Source organism: Sinohyriopsis cumingii, chromosome 14, assembly GCF_028554795.1.
Source record: "Sinohyriopsis cumingii isolate HCF-2022 chromosome 14, ASM2855479v2, whole genome shotgun sequence".
In the NCBI taxonomy this organism is placed as follows: Eukaryota; Metazoa; Mollusca; class Bivalvia; order Unionida; family Unionidae; genus Sinohyriopsis; species Sinohyriopsis cumingii.
The window spans coordinates 103,694,662-103,699,265 of record NC_142974.1 but is presented as its reverse complement, the minus strand read 5'-3'; positions in this window follow the sequence as shown (position 1 = coordinate 103,699,265).

Below are 4,604 nucleotides of genomic sequence, written 5' to 3'. Positions count from 1 at the left end.
GCCATGTGCTTTTTTCAAGTCGAATAATTGCATAGAGATAGCACGCATTCTGTGAACAACACCGTGATCTTGATCCTTTATCTGTATATAGTTTATACCAACTTTATCCTCATGTTTGTGCTCTACATTGTATTGTCTTTCTGTCGATGATTGTTTACTACGTCTTTAGAATCACTGTCTTGGTTAGTTTTAACCCCAGTTTAAAGGGTCACTGGATTTATGTAGCACGTTGTTATATCCTTCCGCACTGTCCATTATCATCACCATGTCACTAGGTAACTGAAAACAACCGTCGCTTCCAACTGTACACTTTAATTGAACTTTGAATCTGTTATTTACCAATGAAATTGAATGGTGTTTTCATCTCTGTCTTTAGCTATAATAAGCTGTCCTAGAATTTAAAAACTCGGTCAGCTTTTTAACACTCCGCGATACCGACTGCGTAATAGATGTTATTTTGAACCTATGCACATATAATATACAGATTACGTATGAGCTGACACTTAAACTCAGTCTAGATATTCCCGTATCTGTAAGGTTTTTTGGCTCGGTCTAAATTTTCTCATATCCGTAAGACTTTTGGCTCAGCCTAGATTTTCATATACCCGTAAGGCTTCTGGTTCAGTCTAAATTTTCCCATATCCGTAAGGCTATTGTCTCAGTCTAGATTGTCATATACACGTTAGGCTTCTGGCTCATTATAAATTTTCTCATATCTGTAAGGCTTTTAGCGCAGTCTAGATTTTCCCGTATATGTAAAACTTTTGACTCAGTCAAGATATTCCCGTATCTGTAAGGCTTTTGGCTCAGTCTAGATATTCTCGTATCTGTAAGGCTTTTTGTCTCGGTCTAGAGATTCCCGTATATGTAAGGCTTTTGGCTTAATCTAAATATTCCCGTTTATGTAAGGCTTTTGGCTTAGTCTAGATATTCCCGTATCTGTATAGTTTGTGATTCAGTATATATTCATGTACCTGTAAGGCTTTTGCTTCAATCTAAATGTTCCCGTATATATAAGGCTTTTGGCTTAGTCTAGATATTCCCGTATCTATAACGTTTTTGATTCAGTATATATTCATGTACCTGTAGGGCTTTTGTTTCAATCTAGATAATCAATATATGTAAGTCTTTTAGCTCAATCTAAATATTCCTGTACCTGTAAGGCTTTTGGCTCAGTATAGATATTCCCGTACCTTAAAGCTTTTTGTTCAGTCTTGACATTCCCTTAACTGTCATGCTTTTTGTTCAGTCTTGACATTCCCGTATCTCTCAGGCTTTTGGTTCAGTATTTACATTCCCTTATCTGTCATGCTTTTGGTTCAGTCCAGAGATTCCAGTATCTGTAAGGCTTTTGGCTCAGTATAGATATTCCCGTACCTTAAGGCTTTTTGTTCAGTCTTGACATTCCCTTAACTGTAAGACTTTTGGTTCAGTCTTGACATTCCCTTATCTGTCAGGCTTTTGGTTCAGTCTTGACATTCCCTTATCAGTCAGGCTTTTGCTATCTGCATAAAGAAGTGCGTCCAATCTGCTGGTTCTTATTTCTCTGTAATATAATTTAATTTAATTTAATTTAATTTAATTTAATTAATTTAATATAATATAATTAATTTCATTAGATATAATTAATTTCATTAGCTGGCAATGTTCTGAAATATTCAACAGTACGCGGCCCATGGTTATATTGATGTTTGTCAGCGGATAATAAACATCAACTAAACTTTGCGTTCAGTTTACATTTCTTCTGGACCAATATCAATCACGTACTTCTTCCCCCTTGATGTACCTCCTGTCACGTGGTGGTAGAATTTTGATACTTGTACAGGTATATGTTGTTGTCATTCGATTCTAATATATCGTCATCAGGCAGAGGTATTTTACATTCAGACAGAAGTTTAAAAAGGTCCAACGTCTGGAAGTAAACGTGGAAATTTTTAAAACTGATTAGGCTATCTTTTGTATGCTTTTGTCCGTTAAATGCCTTGTTTTAAATGCTGTGAACTCTGCCCAGTGTAGTTGATTCTGCTATAATTTCTTTTCTCACTGCTACCGGTATATCTTCATTGATTCATCACTATACAATTTTAGAATTTAGTTTTCAAAAATGGTTGGTGGTCAGGGGCGCCGCATTATTATTTTCGGGAAGGGGGGGGGGGGGCGCAAACACTTAGTGATCAGGTATTAAGTTTATTAAGTTTTGCGGTTGTAGGCCACAGAGATGAAATGCGGGGGAGGGGACTAGACTAAATTAGGGAAGGAATCTTCTATTAGCCAACCTATATTTTAAGAAAGTATTAAAAGTTACATTCAATGCCATTTTTGGACAAAGTAGATCAAAGCAGATGATGATGATGATGATGACGACGACGATTTCAAAAGAAGTGGTAATGAAAGCCTTCGAGTACTTTTACTTGTCTATTCTTTACAAATATAGTGATTTAAATGGAAATATCACCTCAAAGAAACAAAGCTGTATAAGTTTCGTCACTGATAGTATAAAATAATCTTGTAAAAGTTTTTTCTTTTGTTGTGTTAAATTTATATTTCATTTTATATTGATACATAGATGGTATACCTCCATTTTCTTTTCAACAAATTACATATCTCTTTATTATGGTAGTGGTTGTGTTTTTGGAACTGAGGTGGTTATACGTCAATTTTCTTTTCCAAAAAAAAAACAAACAACGGAGTGATGACCTATTTTCAAACTGCAACTCTCTCGTTATTATGTTAATGGTGGTGTCTTTTGAGCTGACGTGGAAAACAACACAGCTTGGATTAAAAAAGGGGTTTGTTAACAACAAATTTTATCAAACGAGCAGAAAATATTTATCATTAGCAAATATTACCCCTCCCGAAAAAAATCAGTCCGACACATTCTTTCAAATATAAACATTATACATGTACATGTAGTACTAAAGAGATTATTTATTAACACAAATAAAATTAAAATATATACACGTGTAAACATTTTAAATTGGGACAGTAGAGGGCCAAGTGCAACCACAAAAATAAATAAACTGTTATTGATAATCTCATCTACCTAGTTTTTCACACTGACGGGGGCCCCGAGTGGCCGAGTGGTTTACAGCGCCCTCCGTTACGGATCACTGCCATCTCACCTCTGTCTGCGTGGGTTCGAGTCTCAGATTCGGCTAATGTGGGTATGTGAGAAAGCTTGCCAGCAGCTTCTCGTGGGTCGGTGGTTCTTTCTGGGATTTTCCCGGGCTCTTCCTCCACCGTGTGCTGAAAAATGGCGTTAAACCCTACAACAACTACACACTGACGTGCAAGGTTTTTGGTATGATATAAGTTTGCAAACTTTAGGCAAAATTTAATAAAATAAATTAGTCTAAAATATTTCTTCTATCAATAATATTACAACGACATAAAATTTCAACCCAAACTATATAAATTTAAATAAGAACCTCATGAATGACACAGAATACACCTATACCTTGAATGATACATAATTCACATGTTCCACAGTGGTACATAATACACCTGTCCATGAATGGCACATAATACACCTGTCAAATGAATGGCACATAACACTCTTGCTCCATGACTAGTACATAATACGCCTGTCACATGAATAGTACATAATACACCTGTCCCACGAACAGTACACAATACACCTGTCCCATGAATATTATATAATACACCTGTCCATTATTAGCACATAATACACCTGTCCATGAATGTCACATAATACACCTGTCCATGAATAGTACATAATACAAAAGTCCCATGAACGGCACATAATACATATATCTCATGTATAGCACATAATACACATGTCCCATGAATGGCATAGTCCCATGAATGTCACATAATACACCAGTCCCATGAATAGCAGCACATAATACATACATCCCATGAATAACACATAATACACCTGTCCCATGAATGGCACATAATACACCCGTCCATATATGAATAGCAAATAATACAACTGTTCGTGACTAGTACATAACACACCTGTCCCATGTTTAATAGTTTTGTTTTATTTTATTAGGTTTGTTTTTATTTTTATTTTGTTATTTTTGTATGTAGGCAGTATATAGCATTATTGGTACTGTTACTATAGTTAAACTTTCAATAAAGATGACACTCCAGAGAGAGGGTGTATTTGTATGATTCATGTATATAGATTTAAGGACCAATCAGAAATGATGACCTGTCTGGGTAAAAAGAGGTGATATGGCAACCCTAATCATAGGTCCCAGTGACGTTGGCCCTGATTTTTGGTCAGTGTAAGTGGTCTTGAAAAAGACTTACTCCTCTAAAACAATTATTTTCTTTTCAAACCTGCCACGGCCGTGACTGGTCATCTTTGAATACCAAAATCTCCTGATCAAGTTTGATAAGGAACATGCACAAAAGCAACTTTTCTTTGCGTAAGAGTGACCTTTACCATCGAACTTTTGACTCCCAAATTAATAGACCTCCTCCAAAATTCAAGTGCAAACCTTCCACAAATATTGGTCAAAATACATGGCATGGTTAGAACTTAAGTTACCTGTGAAAAAAGTATGTATGTATGTATGTATGTATGTATGTATGTATGTATTCGTTTCGTTACAGAAAATGAAACAACCTTC